Source organism: Heterocephalus glaber, unplaced genomic scaffold, assembly GCF_053883595.1.
Source record: "Heterocephalus glaber isolate CG9 unplaced genomic scaffold, H.glaber_assembly_v1.0 deba00001537, whole genome shotgun sequence".
NCBI classification, from domain to species: Eukaryota; Metazoa; Chordata; class Mammalia; order Rodentia; family Bathyergidae; genus Heterocephalus; species Heterocephalus glaber.
Window position 1 is genome coordinate 6,812,124 of NW_028258332.1, and position 24,867 is coordinate 6,836,990.

Here is a 24,867-nt window from a genome sequence, read left to right on the forward strand (position 1 = left end):
TGATGGACATATAGGCCACTTCCAAGACTTAGCTATTATGAATTGTGCTGCTATAGATGAACCGTTCTTATAAACAAATTGATACAAATCTGTAAATCATGCATACATGTTCAATATCTGAGTCAGACTTTTTAGGAAAAATTATGTCATAATGAAAGAGAGAGCCTTTTATACATACAATCTATTTTATTTCGTATAACCTATGTGCTCAGGATTAGTAGTGCTTGGTGGAAGAGATTGTATATTTTTAATAAGCATCATCAGATTGCTTTTCCAAAACTGTAAGCCTTTCCTATTCCCATCTCTTATTTGGGAGAGACTTTTATGGTCATCCTTGCCCTCAGTAGATGTTTTCTGTGTTTTTTTTCTCATTGGCCATTCAGAAAAATGGTATCATCTTTGCATTATCCTAATAGTAGTAGACAGAACATCACTTCATTCACTTACTGGACATCAGAATTTACTCTAAGTGAACGCCCTACTCATATCTTTGGCTGTTTTATAAGACATTTCTGTTTTCCTCATCAATTTCTAAGAGTGTTTGCACATTAGTGATTTTTATACTATGTATATCATATGCATTGCAAATGTTATCTCTATCTGATTCTAGACTTGTTATGTTGGTCATAACAGCTTTTACTATATACAGAGCTGTTTGCTTGTTGTTTTGTTGACAAACAAATTACATTCTAGTCCCTAGGTTGCCAAAAAGGAAGAGAATCACCAAAAAGAAAAAAAAAAATACCATTCTACAACTACCAAAATTAAGATTTAAAAATTGCAATGAAATACAAACTTGGAACAGATCCTGTATAAATAAAAGGATGAGCACAAGAAGACAGTTCCCACAAGACAGTCCGCACGTTAGCACTGCCGCTGCCCCAGCCCCTCCCTGGCCAGTAAGAATGCAGCCACACGAGGACAGAGACACAGCGGGGCCTTCCCTCCACGGCTGTGCCACTGATGTGCTGCTGGCTGGTGAGCCACTGGGAGTGCGAGTTTTCAGTGGCATACTCCCGTCTGTGTGGTCCACAGGATGGAATCTGACTGGAACACAGATGCTGTATGAGGTCACAGCTCGGAAACTGTATCTAGCCTCCTGAGAGTGCGGAAGTCCAAAGCGGACAAGCACAGTCCTGTTTATGAACTGGGATGCATCTGGAGGGTTCTTTAGAACTGGTACTCAGAGTCAGTATTTCTCTCCACTTTGGAGGCCCACAAGACGCTTCATGAGGGAACAGGATCTACCAGAAACCAGCTTCTGGCATTTTCATGGAGGGCTGGCATTTTCCAGCTTGTCATGTCCCAGAATCTTACAAATGAAACTGCTTGTTAGGTGGTGAAAAAGAGAAATGTATTTACCATTTCCCCAAGCACTTTTCTCCGTTGTTGTTTGTGCTATTTGTATCTTGTTGACGTTTCCTCGGACTAGTAATGTCTGTATGGGTGATACAGAGGGTATTCTGTGGAGTTCCTATTCTTGAAATAGTGGAATGAAATCTTTTTTTTTTTTTTTTGGTACTCGGGTCCTTGCACTTGTGCAGCAGGCGGTAAAACCACTGAGCTAATCCCCGGTCCTGGAATGAAATCTTAAAAACTGTAAGAGAATGCCCAACTCCCTCCCTGCCCCTGTCTAAAAGCATGAATCCACTGGAAAATCACAGTACGAAGCTATATCATGGTGATTTGTTCCATGGGTCTCACAGGCACCTTGCAAGTAATTATTCAAAGGGCTGGCCAACTGAGGCAAATTCTACCTTCATCTTTTATTACCCTCAGCTAGCTCCCATCATTCATGTAAAAATATACAATCTGAGATCTAAACATCAGAGAAAAAGAAAGGTATCATTTTAAAACTCAGGCTGAGTTCCACTCGGACGGCTAACTTGGCTTCTGATCACCTCACTAACTTCTTCCAAATGATTTATTGGTAGGTGTTTCTCAGCCTTGAAAAAATCAGGTTTTTTTTAATGAGATCTATTGTATTATTTATAAACTACTTTCATAATGACATTTTACCAAAGAAATGATCCTCTGGGAAAAAAAAAAATAACTTATCCTTAAGTTACTTATTCTATTCCTGAACTCATCTATTATTTATTTACTTATTTAGTTTTTCTTTTTAACTGATATACAATAATTATTCACATTTATAGGGTACAATGTGATAATTCAATTTATGTGTAATCATGAAATCAAGCATTTCCACCTTGTTATGCATTTATCATTTATTTATGTTTAGTCTTCACTGTCCTCTCTTCCAGTTTTTCACACAGTAAGTTGTAAACTATAGCTACCCTATGGTGCTGTAGAACTAGAACTTACTCCTCTCGTCTAACTGGATTTTGGTAGCTGTTATCTGACTTTCTGCCCTTTTCCCCATCCTCTATAGACTCTACTAATTATGCTCTTCTCCTTGGAAATCCATTTTTAAGATTATACATTGAAAACGTGCAGTTTTTGTCTTTCTGTGCCTGGCTTATTTAACTTAACAGAATGTCCTCCAGTCTGTCCTTGTTGCCACAAATGACCAGATTTCATTCTTTTTTGTGATTAAAGAATGCTCCATTATATGTATGTACCACGTTTTCTTAACTCATTCCTCTCCCATTGACAACTCAGTTGAGTCCATATCTTGACCTTCGTGAACAGTACTGCAATAAACAAGAGTGTGCAGATGTCTCCTTGATAGCTAACTGCATTTCCTTTGGATACACACCCCAGAAGTGGGACTTCAGGATCAGACAGCACTGCTATTCTTAGTTTGTTGAGGAACCTCCCAGTTGTTTTCCATAATGACTAACTTACATTGCCACCAACAATACATAAGAGTTGTCTTTCTCCATATCCTCACCAGCACTTCTTACTTTGGCTTTTTTAATAATAGCCATTATGACTATGGAGAAATAACATCCCATAGCGATTTTGATTTGTATTTCTTTAATGACCTGATTTGTATTTCCATGATGTTGAATAGTTTTTCATGTAGCTGTTGGCTATATTTACCTTTTGAAAAATGTCTATCCAGATCCTTTCTCCATTTTTAATTGAGCTTTTTTATTGTTGAGTTTTTGAGTTCCTTATAGATTCTGAATATTAGCCTCTTTTAAAATGAATAAATTATAAATATTTTCTTTCAACATGTAGGTTATCTTTTCATTCTGTTGACTATTGTTTCCTTTGCTGTACAGAAGCTTCTTACTTTGATAAAATTTCATTTTTCTACTCATGCTTTTTTTGCCTGTTTTTCTGGGGTCTTATCCAAACAATCATTGCCTATACCAATGTCTTGAAGTGTTTTTTGTCTATGCTTTCATTTGATAGTTTCATATCTTATCTTTCAATCTTTGATCGATTTTTAGTTGATTTTTGTAACTGGTAAGAGATAGGATCTAGTTTCCTTTTTCTGCATAGGGATAGATATCCAGTTTTCCCAGCACCATTTATTCAAGATGCTATTGATCACTTGGCCTTACAAATTAAGCATCTCCTTTGCCCACAGTCTTAGTGTGGATTCTGGAGCTCACAACCTATTATTTCTCATCATACAGCCCTATAACTTGCTTTAGAGTAAAATACCTCTGCCTCAGGGAATCTTAGTGGACAGTTCCGAGGCTGATTTTCATTAAATATGAGAAATGTGAGCTTTCAACTTTACATTAATAGGCCAGACGCATTTCTCTCTGATAGAAAATCAAATTTCAACACCACTGATAAAACCGGTGACACAGCTTCATAGGACTGAGCCTCTTACAAAAGCTGTTAACAATGCAAGTGGGGTCAACTAAAATCCTTGCAAGGAATCAAACACTGAGTGGCTCTCAGGCCTGGCTTACTAAGTGCCAAATTATATTAACAGTGCCTCACAGAGCCTCTGCCCCACTGCATTGCAAATGTTCACACAGAGTCACTGAGTCAACAAGCAGGCCCGGCACACTGCCAGCGCTGACAGGGAAAACACGAGCCATACTGACAGCACGTTCAGAAGCCTCTCAAACACGGATGCTTCACCATCCCAAGGTCCTTTAAAAAAATATAATGATTTAAAGAGCAGTGTGCAGGGAGAGACCAGTAGGACAAATTTTCAATGTCAGAAAGTACTGATTAGGTAATAAAGAACACTGAAAAGATCCTCAAAGCTTATGCCTCACCTTGCCCAGTGCTTCCCAAGTCGGGGGACTGAACCCAGGCCCTTCACACTGAGCTACATCCCCAGCCATTTTTTGAATTTTGAGCCAAGAGCTCACTAAGTCACTAAGTTACCCACTCTGGTCTTGAATTTGTGATCCTCCAGACTCAGGCTCCCAGAATACTGGGCTTACAGATGTGTTCCACCAAGCGCAGATAAGCTGCTTTCTGAGAACAATGAGAACATGAACTACTGATTAGGACAGAAAAGCAAAATGAATGCTGAAAGGAACTCACATCAAATGTTTCGCTGTAAGAGTCTGACCTCATTCCCTAGAACCAGCACGGCATTTTATGTTACAACACTGGAGAATTTTGCTGCTGGGATGTTGAATGAAATCTCTCAAGAGGAGAATTACTTTTGGGTCTTCTTGTCACTTTTAAGATCATTTCTGAAGTATCAAAGCACTATGATATCAAATGAAATATTCTCAAGAGCTTTCCAACCATGCCAGTACCCTACTCAAGCATTCTGATGCCCACAGTTCTGCCTGAGGCACCCACTTCCTCTCCACTGTCTCTCCTAGAGGATCTGTCAATACAGCAATGACCCTCAAATGCTTCTCCTAGTGACAGTCATTCCCCAGCAGCCCAGACTCCCACAGATAACTGGTTACTCTGTCTGCCTGATGAGAAATACGCCCTCAACTGCAAAGTATCATGGGCCTTGGATAATTTGTGTTTTCCCTTGCAAAATCTATACAGTTCCCCAGTGCTGCTCTATCTTAGTAAATGACCCATATGTAGACTTACCCAAGAAAACTTACATTTCATCCTTAATTTATCTTCCCCCTCTCCCAATGTTTGACCCTTCAGAATATATAATCTCAACCTCTAAAACTGCCAAACCCACTAAACACCCTCATTCACGGCCCCCTCGAGCTCCCTCAGCCACATGAGATAGCCTTCTAACTGGTCTTCCTTCTCCTCGCCTTCCCTAGAATTCGTTCTCACAATGGTGACCATGACATATTGAAAATCACAACAAATCCTGTTCTACTTCAGCTTCTTCACAGACTCCCCAGAGCCCATAGTAAACACTGGATTTTTTTTTTTTTTTGCATACTAAGGAATGAACCCAGAGCCTTCACTGAGCTACATACCCAGCACCCTACCACCACTTTGTTTTTGAGACAAGGCCTCACTAAATCACCCAGGTTGGACTGCAAGTGATCTTCCTGCCTCAGCCTCCCAGAATGCTAGAAACACAGGCATGAGCCACCAAGCCTATAACACTGAAGTGCCATGCCCTAGTTTACACAGCCCTTCCACTCTAACTCTTGAACCTTCCTTGGTTTCAACTCAGTCTGGTGCCTCCATCTGCACTCCACACAAACCGACCTAAAGGTGCTTCCAACTCAGTCTCCATCCCATGACTCCCTCTTGCCAGTTACTTTTCTCCCACTGCTGAGACACAATACCCGACACCCAAAGTTAAAGAAGAAAGAGTTCATTTAGCTCACAGTTCATAGAGGTTTCAGTCCATACTTGGGTGGCTCCAAGGCGGGGTGGCACATGGCAGAGGGGCATCACAGAGGAGAAACAGCTCATGGCGCCCACATGGTAGCAAAGCAACAAAGGACCTCAACAGCATCTTTCTCCTCTTTTACCTTATCCACACTACCAGGATCAGGGCAGTGCCAAACCAATCAGTGTTTAGTAATCGCTCGCCCTTGATCCCAGCATCACACACTCTAGATTCAGCCACCTCTAAAAAGCCCCATCTAAGACTGCTGAGCCTTTGGGCGGACATCTAGACCCAAACCATAACACCTCTGAGGTCTTTGCAGGCACTTACCCAGGTATGACACTGTTCTTATTTATTGTAAAGGGTTATTATTTACGGCCCAATCTTTGGCCAAGAGTAGGCACTCTCTAAGAGCCAGGAGCCAATCTGTGCTGTTGACCAGTTTATCCCCAATGCCTAAAACCGTATCTCACTCACTCATTGTGCTCAAAAAACATGTGAGTGAAGAGAAGGGGAAACATAGGTTATTTCTTACTGTGGCTTGGCCTGCAGCTTTCAAGAGAAGCAGTTAGTGGGCCACACCAATAAGAGGAACAAGACTTCCAATCAGACATTAATTGGGAGGCCTGGGAGGCCTCGGTGACCCCCATGTTCAGGAAGAGCTGGGTCAGAGTGACCATTTGTTTATACAGATGTTTGTTCATGAGCGATTTTTGTTTGAAATCAACCACCAATCGTATGTCTTCTCCAAGAAAATTACAGTCAGAGTGAGTTCCAACCCTCAAAATATTTGCTAGCCAATGAATAAAAACCAAGATTCTAATTCTAGAAACGTATAGCTGACTTAATTTGCGATAATATTTAAAATAGGTGAGCTTAATCATTTATAATTCTTTTCCATAATATTCTTCCTTTGGAGTTCCCTTGTAGACCTTTGAAATACATATGGGATTAAGCATTTAGATGCTATGCTCTGGTCCCTGACATCAGCTTAATCCTAGGCAAACACTGATGGAGTTTCTTAACCTCTCCAAACCTTGGTTCATTCATCTCTAAACTGGCTGGAATGCACAAAATGTTTGTAAAACTTAAGCCATTATTATGAATAATAAGTCATTCTGAGCATTATATTAAATATTCCAGATTGTGAAACAGTGGAAAATCCTTCTTATATCTGTATTATCCTTGCTAACTTACAAAGGGGTGTTCAATGTCTTCTTTCAGATCCACAGCTGAGTGACTACTGAGGGCCAGGGAAGTGCCCCAGATATAACCAGACTCTATGTTTTGTGTATATGAGGAACTGGCTGGGTTTGCAAATCAAAAAATACCCCAAATTGATAAGATTCTCACAAATCATACACACCTCATTAGAAATGTTAGTTCTAAGAGAGCTTGATCATTTAAGGTTTGCTCCAGAGAAACAAAAATTCAGAGCTTGCCTAAGAAAATGAGAATCAAAGTCAGAATGTGTGCAAGACATTTAACATTGTAACTGCAGAATTGAGTCAGCAGTTGTAACTCACTTTTATTGTTGCTCGTATTATGCCATTGAAGAAGGAATATCTAAGACCATATAGACAGTTTTTACATCTGGATTAGAAAATAATATTACATAATACATAAAACACAAAGTTATAGATAAGAATAAAATAAATTTGGAAAAAACAGAATGATAAAGTTTATTGTACAAAGTGAGCTAAGAAGGAGAAAACTCCAGAAAAATACTATTTATTTGGGACTTAAAAATAAAAGGCCTGACTACTCGCCTCAGTGATGATGCTTTAGAATGAGCACCAAGAAAGCAGGGAGGCTGTCTTTTGTATGCTTCCCTGATGTGCCTTCTGTTGGTGCCTACCATGTGCCAAACTGGTGGACACATGGCACCTGCTGCTCAGTGTGGACACGAAAGGAGGCAGGTGGCCACGAGCACTGGGTGTGTGTGTACATATGTGTGCCTACACAAATGTGTACATGTAGCACCATCAGTGAGGGGCCATGTATGGAAAAAGAGTTTCCCAGGTGTGATTTTCCTCTGTTCCGTAGATTTTTCAGTGGCCTAAAAGCTGATTTCTCGGAAACTGATAATAAGACTACATACCTGAGTGTCAATACACAATTTTATTTCACTGATTATAAACTTGAGTAGTGTACTTTATGCATTTCAATGATCCTTCTCTCTCTCTCTCTAAGCATTTATTTCTATGCATTTGTAATCATAAATATTTATCTATACATACAGATAGGTATTCTATTGTTCTACTTCTCTCTACATTTATATTTAACCCCACTATCTACTTCGCTGTCTGTCTGTCCACTTGACCAAGAATTGTGCTTGCAGTGTCACAGGTCTCGCACATACCAATGTTGTTCTCTAGCCATGGATAGCCAGAAAACTATGATACTGGAAATATAATTTCAGGGTTCTGAGCTTCACTTACCGCATGACCTGATAGTTGTGCTGTGCTGGGCTATTTTTATGCGTCATAAGATGTACTCCTTGAAGATGATACTGATGAAATTGCGCCATGACATTAACAGTAGTCCAAACACTCAGTTTTGGAAATGTTAAATGGCAGGAAGGAACTGACATCTGATCTTACAGTGCAGGCGAAGTCTACATTGCTTTTGGTCTCTGTGACTCTTATTCCTCACCTTCCTTTTCAGTTCTCTTCCAAACTCATAGACAAACATTAACAAGCAGGAGACTTGGAAGGATTTTACACCCTTTGCTATTTTTGATACACTGGGGACAACAGTCACCTGTGTTGAAAAACAGCAAAAACTATAGAGAAAAGCAGTAGTGGCCTTAGATATACAAATGAGGGTGGTCTGCAATGGCTACAACAAATCTAAGTATTAATTACTGTAAAATTATGCAATAAACATCTTAACTATATCACTTAAATGTGGAACACGTTTTATCATACACTTAAGGCCCATTAGAGAAGTCACAGTTTACAAAATTTCATTCTGAATCACTTCATTAAATAACACATGTATATTCAGGATTATTGTGTGCCAGAATGGTAAGTAGTAAGATGAATGCAATAATCCAGCCAAGGCCTTTGCAGTCTGAAGAGGAAGGATTTACGTACACACAAAATGCTACAATGAATCCAATTTCAAATTCCCACTATACAAACATGCACTTGAGGGTGGGGACAGAGAGGGATGCAGCTTTAAAAATCTGGAAAGGGGAGACTAAATTTGGTGATGTGAGCTGAGAATTAATGAACAGGCAAGTGTCAACCCACCGGACATAATGACGAAAGTGAAACCAAACGCAATACACTATGGTTGGGCATCAGGAAGAACCCCATTCCTCCTCTTCAAACAAGGGGATAGACTTCTAGCTCTGAGCCCAAATTAGAAAAGTGGGTGCTTTACCCACGTTGGAAATTCCCAAAAGATCTGCCCATCCTGAATTTATCATTCTTTCTGTCCATCCATAAAAAAACATTATTGACAACCTCTTATGTGGTAGGTAGGTCCCTCCCTACACCTAGGGATACAGTAGTGAGTACCAAAATACATAAGAATCCCTGCCCTGGTGGAGCTTACATTAGACCAAGGGCAGAAATTGGAAAAAATGAGTAAACAAAATATGTAACTTGTCAGATAGTGTTACATTCTTTGAGTAAAAGCAATAAGGCTGAGCAGAAAAACAGAAAATATTAGGGGGACTGTTTTGATGTTAATAAGTTGGTCAGGAATGTCTCCTGAGAAAGTAATAGTTGGATGAAGCTGTAGTAGAAGAGGTGGTCTTCAGCGACAAGCAGGGACAGCGTATTACAGCCAGAGGGGAGTTACCATCAAGACAGGCAGCAACATGGCTGCTGCAGCAGGGGAAGATTAAGGATGCCAGTTTACCTCGAGCCAGTGATGAAGAAAGACTGTGAAGAAGAGGAAGAAATCTCAAATGCCTTGTAGACTGGACAAAGAGGCTGGGTTTCCACTGAACAAGATGGCAGCCACAGGGGGATTCTGAGCAGAAAGCCACTGTGGAGGCACAAAGGCTGAGGCAAGGAGACCATGGGAAAGCTAGTGCAGTCACAGAGAACAAGGTGCAGGGGACACAAACCAGGAAGGTAGCAATGAAGGTGCTGAGAAGTGGTGAAAATCCCAGACAGATTTTGAAAACACAAAAGAACAAGAAGACTGGCTGACAGCTGGATGGTGGTGTGAGACAAAAAAGAGAAGAACCAAGTATTATGGCAACAGTGCGGCCCTTAGCAAATGGATGAACAGACTTGTCTATCATCAAACGGGGGACTCTCCGGAGGGACACATGCAGGAGCCAGGGAGCAGAAAAAGAGTTCAGTGTGGACTGTTAAAGATGGAAACGAGATGTCTACATTGTGAGACAGAATGGGTAGTTAAATGTATAGAGGACAGGTCAGGGCTGGAGACACATGGGGGCAGTCAGTGTGGGAGTGGTATGGACACCTTAGGACTGGATCAGTCTCCCAAGCTGCGAAAATGGTGAAAAAAGACACAAAGCCAGGGCTCTGAACCCTGAAGACCTCCAATGGGTTGACAGCAAGGAGATGAGTAGGTGAGGCTTAGAATGGCCTGAGACAGAAGGGCCAGGCCAGGGAGATGCAGGGTCCTAAAACCGGATGGAGGAAGTACTCAAAGGAAGTGAGTGGAACCACTGGTCCAAACACTGCTGATTGCTAAGCACAACATGCTGATGGATGACTAAATGATCTGTGGGCAGGAAATGGAGGGACAGGAGTCAACAACAATATAAACAAGTGCTTTTGGTAGAGTTTTCTGCAAAGAGAAAGGGAAGTGAGGGAACGCAAAGGATGGGCTAGAGTGGTCAAGTTGGGGTCATAGGCCTCAGTCAAATTAAATCAGAGTGGCCACCAGCTGGAGTTTTGTGACTGGCCAGCCTGGCAGGTACCACATCTTCACAGCAACCTTGCTGGAAGGAAACTTCCTGCCATGGAAAGAGAAAGAACAGTTCTCAAAAGGCAGGCAGAGTCTGTGCCGTGGGAACAGCAGTCACCCCAATTAAGGTCTTCAGAAGAAAACAATGGGAGCCGTGGCAAATGTCTCAGGTCTACCCAACTACAGTAATTCCTCAGCTCTGCAACGTAAGAGCTGTTCACTGCTCTGAGACACTGGTATATGCAAATATTTCCCAGAATCTCCCAACGGTCTTTCCAACCGTCGCTTTTTCTGCTTTGGTTTAACCAAAAATGGTCACTGTTCAGGCTTAAGTGAAAGCAAGTGAAGCAAGTTGACTCTGACTTCTCTGTGGCCTGGAAAGCTAAAAGAGACACAAACACACACGAAAGCCACATGAAAAACTCCAGTGCATGAGCATGAACTGTTGGGATCTGCAGCCCTCACAGGGAGAGGCCCCCTCTAACACTCTGAAGTGGAGACAGTGCAGGGAAACCCCAAAGTCCCGTGAAATCCAAAAATCCAAACAGGGTTGTTTGTATGCCCTGAGGAAAGTTCTGCAAAAAAGCAACTCACTCACATCCAGTGTAATCGAGGAGGCAGTGTCCATATGTTCACATGTAAATCTTCAAATCCCAGCAATGAACCACACAATCTGCCCTCTAAAGGGGGTCTGAGAATAAACAGCACACGCACACCGATCCCAGCCTGATCCCTTCAGGCAACAAGGAAAGGGGTTTTGAACTTCACCTCACATCTGTGATTCACAAATATTTAGAGTCCTCATAAAGCTGGTGACCTGCAGGACGATAGCACACTTGGCAGACGCTAGCCAAAATGAAAGAGAAAAAAGGGGCAAACCTCAAACAGAAGAGAACAGAGGGGAGGCAAAGTTTCCTAAGTTCCATAACGGGAATTCCAACACATCCTACTGGGAATAATGGAAGGAGGTAATCCTGTGGGTGAACTTTGGTAACACGAGTGAAATGCTCGTGACAACACAGATCAGGCCTGCCCGGGCCTTTCCGGATGGGCTCACAGAGACTTTCCATCAGGGTGACTGCCCAACAGGGGAGGAATGATAAGGGCTCTGGGCCCCGGCTTTGCTTTTTCTGACATTATTAAGAATGACAGGATAAAGCTTTACCCCAAAATACAACCACTCAGCATTTGTAAGCAAGCAGGGTGCCTCGTACCTATAACACACAGCAAAATGTACTGCAAATAGCACAAAATGAAATTCCTACTGGACGAGTGATACAAAAGGAATATTGCCAACAACTCCATAAGCACTGTGTTTTTCATAATCTCTGTGTCTCTAGAAAGTCAGTCTGGCTTAAACATGTTATTTCCTAACTAAACCCTGAGAGCTGTGTCCACAGTCAGGGTAATGCGCATCTCAGAAAGAAACATCCAGACTCACTCTTACAGAGACTATAAACTTATGAAACCATGATTGCAGACCTGTCACAGGGTGCTCAAAACTCTACAAGGGTGGGCACTGGGCTATACACCTGAGCTGTGCCTAGACTTGCCTGGGTCTTGTATACCCACCATTAAGCATTAAGGGCAAACACCAATGCGACACAAGAATGAGAAAAGAAGCAAAGCACTATGAGAATGATTCAGATGCTCAACATAATGGGTTAAATTCTACCCAATAAAACATTTCTAAAATATAGAATTGCCAATGATACAGGGTAAAGGCTATGGAACATCTCAAAATGCAGAAGTTATCCTTTCCCTGCAAAAGAAACACTGATAAAAAAAATGAAAGGATTTCCATTGCCTGGCTGTAAGCTAGATGTCTACTGCAGGATGAAGGAATGTGTGGCTGGGTTCTTTTCCTATTCATGCAAATATTTCAATGTCAAAACATTCTTATTACACTAAAAGTAGGGATTGATTTTTGTTAGGAAGAAGCATGAAATAAAACTGTGTGCACAATTTTAGAAAGAACATGTGTTTTTGAGCCCAGGATTTAGCTCAGTGGTTCCACCACCTGCCTGGCAAATGCAAGGTCCCAAGTTCGATCCCTGGTACCAAAAAAAAAAAAAAAAAAAAAAAAATGTGTTTTTAAATAACTGCCCCTTGAATCAAAAAAGTGGCATATTTTTAATAAGATGTGAAGAAACTAAAAGAAAACTTCTGTTTAATTTTTAAGCACTCATTAAAACAACTGTAAGGACAAATTCTGACCTAATTACGCTTCTTTAAATTTAAGAGGATAAAGATAATGAGCATAGAAAATAGGGGGAAAAGATAACAGAATTAACATTCTCAAAAAATTAAGTGTTAAAATCTATTAGAAAAATGTTGAACTCAATAACTAAAGAAGTACAGTGGACCCTTCAGTTATGACCAACCTGACATACAAGCAACTTGGGTTATGACCAGAATTTTAGTTTTAACTTACAAGCAAAGACTTGAGTTAAGACCCAAATGTGGCCACTTGTGCTTCCAGATGGTCTCAGATACAGATTTAACCCTTACAGAGTTCTAGAAGGAACATGACAGCATCCTTTCCTGTGTCGGGTTAACTGAGAAATCCTGGGCTGGTGCCTCTCTATGGACACTGAGATCTCCCTGGAAGAAAGTGTGAACTAAAATTATACCGGAGAGAGACTTTGAAGTCAATTGATCAACTTGACTTACAACCAGTCCTCAGGAACAAATTGAGTTCATCAGTCAAGGGTCCACTGTACAAAATATGGACATCTTCACATACACATTTGCCCCTACCTGCTTCTTGGAGTAATGGCTAATTATCACTTGAAAAAAATTCAACAAAATAACATAATGAATAAGCAATGAAATATATAAAAAGAATGTATATCATCATATTGACAAAAAATTGATGATACTGTGAAAGTGAAAACAAAGTAACACATTGTCCATGAAGTATAAACATTGCTAACACTTTCATAAAGTCAACTTGAAGTCCTATTATAACCACTGGCTTTGAAGCAATAAATCAACTACTATCCTAACCCAATGAACTAACCCTCAATTAAAAGAAAGCTTTATGACAATAGTAATTGTTCTTGTTTATGAAGCATGTACTTCATGCATCAACCATTTACCATTCATGAGAGAGATGACCCTGTGACCTTCAAACAGCTGTAAAGGAGGATCAGAAGTCAGGTGAGTGGGTAAGCTATGTCCTGTCTGTTTTTTCATGATCTTTTCAGCACTATGTGTTTTGTTAACTAGAAACACTGTACCTGCCCAGCAAAAGAATCAATACATTATACATATTATAGTGTCTTTCCATGATGGAATATTGTGTATGAGTTAAAATGAGGCTTAGCAACAATTTGCAAAAACATGAGAAAGAGTGTATGTTATAACAAGTGAAAACATGGTGATCAAAATTTTGCTTAATACTAATTCAACTCCATAAATTATGTATCATACTATACTATAGAAGCCTACATTAAATACCTAGCGGGGTTATCTCTAGTAGAGGCATTATCAGTGAGTTCCCCCTGCTTTTATATATTTTTCATAATGAGCATTGACTAGACTAAATCATTTATGTATTTTTCTCATTCTTTTAATTGCACAAACAATAATACTCCTGAAAATTACACAGTGAACAAGTGACTGATAAAATACAAACTCTTCAACTCCAAAGATAATATGCTTTGAATTTGGGAGGTATGCACATGTATCGTAGCAGTCTTTATTACATCCATGAACTTGTGTATAGAGAGTCTATGTGTGAATATAAATGTATTTGTATTTATATAAATGAATAGGATTCTATTGGATATATTATTCTGTGATTTTTGTTTCCAGTTACCTGAAACAGCTTTCCATTACTTTTGCAATCAGAGTTTTATTTTTATGTCATTGCTATGAAAGTGAAGAACACTGTTCCATTACACATGGAATGAGGGTCTGGGAACCGGGGGCTCTTGAGTATCTCCAAAAGTTCTGCTACATCCGGCTCGTGGACTTGCTCCAATTATTTATTTCTAAGAATGACTGAGTGAATAAAACAGTCATCACCTGGTCAAACTTCTGAAGTGAATGCAAATTGGTTTCTTAGTTTTCTTTGTGCATTTTTTACGTGATAGTAAACACAGTAGAGATATGCCTTGAGGCATCACAGTAGGCAAGAGGAATAAGGAAAAGCAAATAAAACAAAAACAAAGAAACCACACAGCACCAATGTGATGTATGCAGCACAGAGTTTGGGTCCTACCATTTTACAATTAAATGTCAATCTGGTCAACCTCGCTTCCTGCACACCTGTGTCTCTGCCCGTGATAAAAAGGAGTATTTGATACCGGGACATCTTTGTAGAACCCAACTGTCAGAGAGCCCAAGATAACTACAAGTGTGCTCGACATGTCTGCACGCAGTGTGTACAAAACAGAAATGTCCACCTAGAAACTGGATGAAAACCAAAGCATGAAATGCTGCCTAAATTTGTTCCACAAATAAATCATACATTAAAGACTCACAAAACACACCAAGACATAATGTTCATTAGATCCTACTTTGAACAAAGCTATGGTGTAGACACTCGAACCTAGACTAGTGCACTTAGATCATATTGACTACATCAAGCAATGGAATTGCAAATGTACTTATGCCCACAGGTAGACCTTTACGATTACAGCAGATTTCATTAAAATTTATTCATGATTAACATCCATGCATCCAGGCTAAATTTTATGTTCTTTTTGGCAACTTGGTCTTTTTTTTAAACAAAACATTTATTGGTACATTTTAGATATACACAATGATCACATTCATCATAGGAAATTTGTACCTATACATGATATATCCTGCTTCCTCTTCTTTTCCCATTCCCCTCCCCTCCCTTCGACCCCTCTTCCTTTTCTCATTCACAAAACTTTTGTTTCTATGTTTCCTTCCATTCTCTTTTTCTTGTCCCTTCTTTCTTTTCCCTTCCCCCGTTCTGTTCCCCCTTCTAATCTGAACATTCTCTTCCCATTTCCCAATATCTATTATACATTTTGATCCTTATTTCCACTTTCAGTTTCTCACATCACAGAAACAATGCCATATTTACATATGTGCGTCCAGTTTATCTCACTTCAGAGTATGGTCGCAAGGTCCATCCATTCAGTGAGAAGTGTTTCAAGCTCATCCTTCTTTAAGGCAAAGTGCTACTCCACTGTATGAAAAAAACACATCTTCTTTATCCATTCATCGGTGGATGGGCATTTGGGCTGTTTCCAAGATTTAGCTATTACAACTGTATCACTATAAACATAGGTTATAAATATCACTGTGGTATAATGCTTTCAATTCTTTCAGGAAGATACCAAGAAGGGGAATAGCTGGGTTAAATGAACCTCTAGTTTTAGTTTTTTGAAGAATCTCCACACTGATTTCCACAGTGGTTGCACCAGTCTGCATTCCCACCAACAGTAGAGAAGGGTTCCTTTTTCCCCAAAGCCTCGCTAGCATTTGTAATTAATTGATTTTCTTAATAATAGCTATCTTTCTGGAGTGAGATGAATCTCAGCATTGTTTTAATTTGCATATCTGGAATGATCAGTGATGTAGAACTTTTTTTCAAATATTTATTTGCTATTTCTACTTCTTCCTCTGAGAAGTGCCTATTCATTTCAGATGCCTGTTTTCAGATTGGGTTTTTAAATTTGGGGGGTCTGATTTTTCTAGTCGTTATATATTCCAGTATTTATCCTTTGTCTGAGAAACAGCTTGCAATTTTTTTCCCACTCTGTGGGCTGCCTCTTCACTCCACTGGTGGTTTCTTTTGCTGTGTAAAAGTTTTGTAATAAGCTGAGATCCCAGTTATTGATTCTTCGTGTTATTTCCTGTGGTCAGGTTTTTGTTCATAAAGTCTTTGCCTACACCAATGTCTTCAAGAGTTCTACTTATACTCTCTTCAAGCAGATTTAGATTTAGATTTAGATCACCCATACCCACTTCAAGAACCTGTATTTTAATAAGATGGAAAACAGAAGAAATTGACAGATTCTAGATACATATGAATTACCAAAGCTGAATCAAGAAGATATAAAATTTCTAAAAAAACTAGTATCAGTCAATGAAATTGAGGATGTAATTAAAAATCTACCAAGATAAGCCCAGGCCCTGATGGATGCACTACTGAATTCTACAAGAAATTTAGAGAAGACCTAATGTTGTTACTTTTCAAACTCTTTAATGAAATTGAATGGAAAGCAGTACTCCCAAATTCGTTGCTGAAAGCCATCATTAACTGATACCAAAATCAGAGGATTCAATCAAAAAAGAGAATGACAGGCCAATCTCCCTAATGACCACAAACACAAAAATCCTCAATAAGATACTGCCAAACAGAATGCGGCAAGTAATCTGCAAGATTATACAGCATGACCAAGTAGGATTCATCCCAGGGATGCGGGAATGGTTCAACATACACAAATCAATAAATACAATACACCATAATAACAGAGTCAAGGACAAAAACCATACGATCATCTCAATAGATGGAGAAAAAGTGCTTGACATAGCCCAACACCCATTCATGATTTTTTTAAAAAACCTACAGAAAATTGGAATAGATAGTCTTTATCTCAATCTACTAAAACCCATCTATGACAAACCAACAGCCAACATCATACTAAATGGACAAAAACTGAAAGCTTTCATGCTAAAATCAAGAACAAGACAAGGATGTCCACTGCCACCACTCTTATTCAATATAGTTCTGGAAACATTAGACAAAAGAAAGAAATAAAAGGAATAAGGATAGGAAAGGAAGAAGTTAAATTATCATTATTCATGGATGACATGATACTCTACACAGAAGACCCCAAAAACTCCAGCAAAAGACTTCTATATTTAATAACCAAATTCAATAGCATAGCTGAATACAAAGTCAACAGTAAAAAAATCAATAGCATTCCTGTACACAAATAACAAACTCACTGAGAGAGAAATTAAGGAAAAAACACCTTTCACAATAGCATCAAAAAATATTAAATTCCTAAGAATCAGTCTAACAAAGGAAGTATAAGACCTTTACATGGAAAACTATAGTATTTTGAAAAAGGAGATCGAAGAGGAATCAAAATGAAGATATTCTTTATTCTTGGGTAAGAAAAACCAACATAGTGAAAATGACCATGCTTTCAAAATTGTTATATAGATGCAATGCAATCCCAATCAAAATATCAACATCATATCTCAAAGAATCAGAGAAAATAATCCTAAAATTCATTTGGAACCAGAAGAGACCTAGAATAGTAAAAGCAATTCTGGGCAACAAAGGCAAGGTAGGGGGCATCACAAACCCTGACTTGAAACTATACTACAGAGCTATCATGAAAAAAACAACATGGTATTAGCAAAAAAAAAAAAAAAAAAAAAACAGACCCAAGGATCAATGGAACAGAATGGAAGATGTAGAAACAACACCAAACATACTCAGCCACCTCATCTTTGACCAAGGAGACTCTTTAATAAATGTTGCTGGGAAAACTGTCATCCCACATGCTGAAGATTAAAACTAGACCCGTATCTTTCACCATGTACTAAACTAAAATTGAAATTTTTATTTTTTATTAAGTTTATTGGTACTTGATATACACATTGATCACATTCATCATAGGGAATGATACATCTTAATTCTTCTTTTTTTCCCATTCCCCTCCCGTCCCTTTAATCCCTCCTATCCTCCTTATTTACAAGTTTTGTTTACATTTTTCCTTCTTTTCTAGTTCTTTTATTCTTTTCCCTTCCTTCCTTTCCCCCTCTCCCCTCCCATGTTCCCCTTACCATTTGAACATTTTCTTCCTATTTTATAATATCTATTATACATTGGTCCTTATTTGGTTTCTCACACCAGAGAAACAATGTGATTTTTACATGTGTGCATTCATTTATTTCACTTAAGAGTATGGTCTCAAAGTGCATCCACTTACCTAGAAATGTCTCAAGTTTGTCCTTCTTTATAGCTCAGTATGAAAAACAAAACATATCTTTTGTTCATAAAATCTGACTACACCTACATCTTCAAGAGTTCTACCTATTCTCTCTTCCAGCAGATGTAATGCTTCTGTTCTTATATTTAGATCTCTGACCACTTTTATTTTAGATTAGTGCATAGTGAGAGACATGGGTCTACTTTTAGTCTATGGCATGTGGAAAGCCATTTTCTCCAGCACATTAAAGATGCTATCTTTCTTCCAGTGAAGCTATTTGGCCCCTTTGTGGCAAATAAGGTGGCTGAGTGTATTTGGAGTTGTTTCTGCATCTTCTAATCCATTCCATTGATCCTTGGGTTGGTTTTTTTCGGGCTAAATTTTATTCAAGGACATACTGGCCATAGATATACTCTCATTTGCTGGATGATGAGATCTTTATCAATTGCAAAGTTCATACAGATTAAAGCTCAGCAAACTACAGTCTGAGAGCCAAATTCAGCCTGCCATCTGTCTTTCTAAATAAAGTTTTATTGCAACACAGCCATTCTCTTTCGCTGACATATTGTCTGTGACTAGTCTCATGCTATAACAGCAGTTTTGGATTGATGTAGCAGGAATTCTATGGCCTTCACATCCTAAAATTCTTACTATCTCACCCTTTTCTGAAAATTTTGCCAATTCCTGATTTAGAGTCTTGTTTAAAAAATCAATTGTAAACTTTTCTTTAAGGACCTGGATATTTCTAGTAAGGAAAAAAATAGTGTGTATCTGTCCCTATTCTAGGAAGATAATCCCAGGCCTGAGAGACAGAACTAGGCTAAGGTTAAGAACACAGATTCAAATCCCAGCTCTGCCTCTGAATAGTTGGGCTGATTACTTAACTCCCTGGGCCTCAGTTTCCTCATCTTTAAAACATGGGTCATAATAATATTTACTCCAAAGGCTTGTCATGAGAACTGAATGCATACCACTGCACATGGCCTGGTACACAGTGAAAACCCACACTGCCTCATACTCTTTTTGTCCATTTCAGATCCTAAACTGCACAGTCTCTGTGTGGTTTCCATTGCTCTTCTGGCTCTCAGACTCTGTGCTTCCCCGCGGAAATGAGACTGATGGTTAAGCCCTACATCAGACACCACTTGAACTTGAATCTATGCAGCATAGGGAAAGACATGAGATGTGTAGCCAATTTCTCCTTCTGCAAAATGGGAGGACTACCCAAGACCTCCAATCTCAGTGGACCATTTTTACATGTCTCTGGTGCAACCCTAAGTAAGATCCATTTAGCCACTGTCACTACAGAAGGAAGCGGGGTTGGGAACACATAGTCCCAGAGCTGGTTCAGTCATCAGTTACACAGAATGTAGCTCCCATCACTAGTGAGGCACTTTGTGAACTGGAAAGCAGTATAAATCTGTCCATAATGAGATGGTAAGTTAATTAGGAGAGGAGTAAGTTAATAAAATAGGTAGTGTCTTTTCAATGGCTGCCACAGGAAATGAAACTGTTCCTTTCCCTATCTCCTGTCTTTACACCAGAAACCCCATTCTCTTCTATAGATCCCTTTCTTCTAGTCCTTTGGAAAGGTGGACGCAGGAAAAGATAATGCACAGGTTGGCAATGATGGGCTGTGCACCGCCGAGGGCAGAGAAATCAGGACCATCTGTGCAGTCCTGACCAGGAGGACCCCCAAGGGCACAATGAGGACGCTAGTCCTTACCCAGAAGATGCGGCGATCATAGACAGTTAGTTCCAGGACAGGAAAATGAGATGAGAGCGGTAGGGACCGCAAAGTAAACCAGAGCAGAGCACAGAAGTGACTGGAGAGACAAAACCGCACCCCAGCAGCACCCACATTGTGGCCGGAAGATGAGTCACCAGTGCCCCTCCTGGGCTTTGTGGTTCTGAGTGGATTTAGCACCCAAACAATTCTGCTTTGAAGAATAATTCTCTTTCTCAAACCTTGCTCATTCACTTCTATTTTTAAGAGCAGAGATTAGTAAAACTTCTAAGCCATTAAAGCTGTATCCATGCATTTTTGGTTTCATCACTTCCCATCCTTCCCCTCTGATGTCTTACTCACTGAGGAGAGAGAGGCAGAAGGCCGTGTGTCTTCAGTCATGAATCACACTCAACTCCACAGGCACACGGGCACTCCAGCCCCGCTCTCAGACACCAATGCCTGAAAAAGGAAAGGAGAGAGAGGTCCGTTAAGTCATTTTAAAAGACAGTGTGTCCCTTGGTTGTCAACTCTAGAAAGTTCCCATCAGTGCTGGCCTTTAGTGACGCAGGACTTGAAGCAGAGTGACATAGGACAGCATGGTGATCTCCACTGTGAGAGCACTAAAGTACCATCACACACACACACACACACCATGGGCTTCTTTCATCAGAAAAAGAGAAACAGATATTTTTTTTTCTTTTTAATTCTTTTATTGGTACATTTTAGGTATGCAATACGTATACATTTATCATTGGGTGCTTGTACCTGAACATGATGTATCTTGGTTCTTATGTTTTCCCCATTACCTGCGTGCCCTTCAGCCCCTCTGCCCTTCCCTATTTACACAGACTTCATTTCCATTTCTTTTTCCTTTCTCATAATTTTTTCCTTTCCCTTCTTCCCTTCCCACTTCCCCTCCCACCACCCCTACACCTTTGGACATTTTCCTATTTCAAATTACCAATTATTCATTTTAATCATTATTTACACTTTCAGTTTCTCACCGTATAGAAACTATTCAGGATTTGCACATGTGTCCTATTTATTTCACTTAAGAGGATGGCCTCAATATGCATCCATTTAGCTATAAATGTCTCTAGTTTCTCATTCTTTATGGCTGAGTAGTACTCCATTTTATAAAAAAAACCACATCGTCTTTATCCAGTTTTCAGTTGATGGGCACTTGGGCTGTTTCCAAGCTTTAGCTATTACAAACTGTGCCACTATAAACATGGGTGCACATATATCACTGTGGTATGATTCTTTTAATTCTTTGGGGAAGATCCCCAGCAGGGGAATAGCTGGGTCAAAATGGGACCTCTAGTCCTAGTCCTTTGAGGTATCTCCATACTGATTTCCACAGTGGTTGCACCAGTCTGCACTCCCACCAACAATGGAGCAGGGTTCCTTTTTCCCCACATCCCCACCAGCATTTCTTATTGGTTGATTTCTTGATAGCAGCCATTCTTTCTAGGGTGAGGTGGAATCGCAATGTTGGAGAAACAAATATTTAATGCTGTTCAACGTATGAAAACAAAGGATCCTAAAGGATAACTATTTCAAACCCAGTGTAATTACATTAAGCAGTCTAAAAATAAAAATATAGTCATTTTATGACAGCTCCTTCATTCTACGTTTTTAGCCTATCTAGTGCCCAAAGTAATGTATTTCATAAAAGAAATAAAGGCAGAAGGAATAGGGTAAGCTGTACCTGAACTTGAGATTTTATTTTTTACTTACATATAGTTTGTTTGTTGCACAGTTGTGAGACTTCATAGGGCAAAAGAATCCTATATCCTAAAAATAACTTATTTCACCAAAATGAATTCAATTCAATTCCATCTAATATATAAAAATCTGGAAAACTTGATATTGTAATGGGATGAAAAGAATCTGGTGAGACCCCAGCCTCCCGAGAAACATTTCTGCCAGCACCTGAAGAAATGGGGGATACCCCACTTACTGACCATACAGGAAACCTGTTCCTTATTAGGGTTAGGGCCTAAATATCAAGGGCCCCCCAAAGACTCATGTATTGAGGGTTTGATTCCCCACGTACCAAGGTTCAGAGATGTGGTCCAGAAAGGCACCTGGGTCATGAGGGCTCTAACTCCACTGGTGGATTAATCCACTGATGAGTTCATACCTGCATGGGCTATGAGGAGTGGGATCCAGTTAGAGGAGGTGGATCACTGGGAACATGACTTTGAAAGGAATATCTTGTCCTCAGCCCCTCTTCTCTCTCTGAATGGCCTCCTGTCCTTCTCTCCTTCCCTCTCCCTCCCTCTCTCTCTCTCTCTCTCTCTCTCTCTCTCTCTCTCTCTCTCTCTCTCTCTCTCCCCCATTTACCACAAGGTGCCACACCCTTGTACTACCACATTCTGCCTCACCTTAGGCCCACATCAATGGAACCAGCCAACCATGGACTGAACCCTCCAAACCCATGAGCTAAAATAAACGTATGCTCCTAAAGTTATTCATATCAGGTACTTTGTCATAGCAACGGAAAGCTAACACACTTGTGAATCATGCCATTACTCTAAGTACTCTCCTTCTGGGCCATGATCTTCCTGTTCTCTCAATTCGCCTAGCTTCTATCTTTCATCTCTTCCCAGCTGGCAGCTCTGGATGCTGTGCATGAGAAGCAAGCTGCCCTGGGCCATCCCCACCCACACACCTGGGGAGCAGCTGAGAATGGTGGAGGCAAAATTGGAAAAGAACTTCCCAGCATGTTCTGGCTGCTCAGTGAGCCTCATATGGACACTCAGCAATGATAAAATGGTCACTGGCCTCCAGAAAATAACCTGAATTATAACAGCTGGAAATGTATAACATTCTATACCTATTGAAATGCCCTTTTAGAAGTCCTGGTTTCAGAGGCCAGAGAGCAATGAAAATACGGCAGTCCTTGGGAAGCAGGAGGCAGCAAATTTGGAACTGCCCAACACAAAGGCACCCGCACAGCCAGGTGTGCTCACGCTGTGCAGAATCACCAGCCCTAAGGTCCCAGTGAAGTCTTGGAAGCTTGTGACATCACTCCTTGGAAAGCACAAAGGCAGATGCAAATCCTTGAGGCCAAAAGAGGAATCGAGCTCTCCCTAAGGTAAGGAGGCACATTCAGTCCAGAAAATTCCCCAAAGCAGCCAATTTCTTTTTCATGACACCAGCAATTTCTCCTTTGGGTGTGGCAAGGAAATATGTTCATTGGGATTTCTTTATTGAGCAGCATGTTTGAATACACAAATGTTCTCTCTTGAGCCCTAAAATATGTTTTATAACAATTATGGCTAAAATTTACTTCTGTTTACTTAGATCATAATCAAAATTCAGTACAGGGTTGGATGGTACCACTGGGTCCTGCCCTGACAATGTCTGTAAGCTCAGAATTAAATTAAAAACAGAGCTCGTGGGTCTCCTGTCCCCCAGCCCACTACCTAGTAAGGTCACTCCTGAGCTGTGGGGGCTCTCAGTGGACATCACAGCTGAAACTGGGACAAGGGACATTCCCTTAACTAGCAAAGGAGACAGGGCTGAGGACACTGCAAGAATTCAGAATTGGTGACACAAACAGGAAGCAAACATCCCTGCTGAATCCAGGCAAGGACCGTGCAGAGCAGAGACAGACAGCTGGGCAATCCTGGCTCGACCTTCAGCCTTCAAAAGCCACCCCAGTCTTGGAAAAGCCAGCTCTTAAGTGACTCAGCTCAGTGGCTTGGAGAAACCAAGACAGCTTCAGAACTTGAAGTGTAAATAGGAAGTGGGTCCCAGCAGCAGGATTCGGGGCACATTCCCTAAAGGGTTCTCACTGCACCTGTGTTCACACCAACCGTGGAAAAGATATTTAACCAGCTTGGTGCATGAGGGCCATGAGTGAGCATCGGATTTTCTGCCCCTGAGGCTCTGGGGATGGAGTGAGCCCCATTCCACCACCTGTGCACCTGTGCTGGGTGGGGGGGCACAGAAACCACAGCAGAATAGCAGAGACCCGGAGTGAACTAAGCTGAAGAAACAGAAGATGACCAGCTCTGGCCGGGCAGCTGAGCTCGCCTATCCTTCCCCAGTGAGACCACAATCCTGCCACTGTATGCGCACGTCGTGTGTCACTGGGGAAGTCAGAAGGTACAGAAACTAAGAAGCTCCAGAGAGGCTCGCCCACAGGTTCTATAATGCATATGCTTCCCTACGTGGTGCCCCTCCATATTACCCTCATTCTTTTCTCTTGCAGCTTACTATTAAACTTGGTACAAAGCACCTCCAAAGCCCTCTGTGTCGCAATCCTCAATTCATGTTCCACTCTGGGAGAAAAATAGACTGTCATTGTGAACATGTATGTGCAGAACGAACATTACAGAGCTTTTTGATTTCCAAACAATCAACCTTTCCTGGACGTTTACCTCTATACTCACAGTCTTAGGCCCTTAGAATCATCTTCAAATGGAAATACAGAAGTAAAACTTAAATATCTACTGCCCACTGACACATGGCTTTCTGCTACAACATGCAACCTTCTTTCTCCCTGCCTGTGCTACACAGAATGACCTCAGATGTGGATTTGATCATTCTTTTTTTTTGTTTTTTTGTGGGGTTTTTTTGTATCAGGGATTGAATTCAGGACCTTTCGAGGCAGGCGACGAAACCACTGAGCTAAA

General features: G+C 40.5%; 1 protein-coding gene across 6 annotated transcripts in view; it reads right to left on the reverse strand.

Moving 5' to 3' along the window:
* The window catches only part of Sema5a (semaphorin 5A), a 483,148-nt gene that overhangs the window by 346,875 nt on the left and 111,406 nt on the right, over window positions 1-24,867 (reverse strand). For 4 of the 6 annotated variants that reach the window (XM_087189197.1, XM_004845176.4, XM_021258604.2 and 1 more), the window contains one exon: window positions 20,579-20,677. The exons of 1 other annotated variant lie outside the window; for it this stretch is intronic. The gene's annotated coding sequence lies outside the window, so the exon portion shown is untranslated. Of the gene's footprint in view, window positions 1-20,215; window positions 20,548-20,578; window positions 20,678-24,867 lie in introns of those variants that run through there. One more of the 6 variants, XM_087189196.1, reaches the window with a different exon arrangement.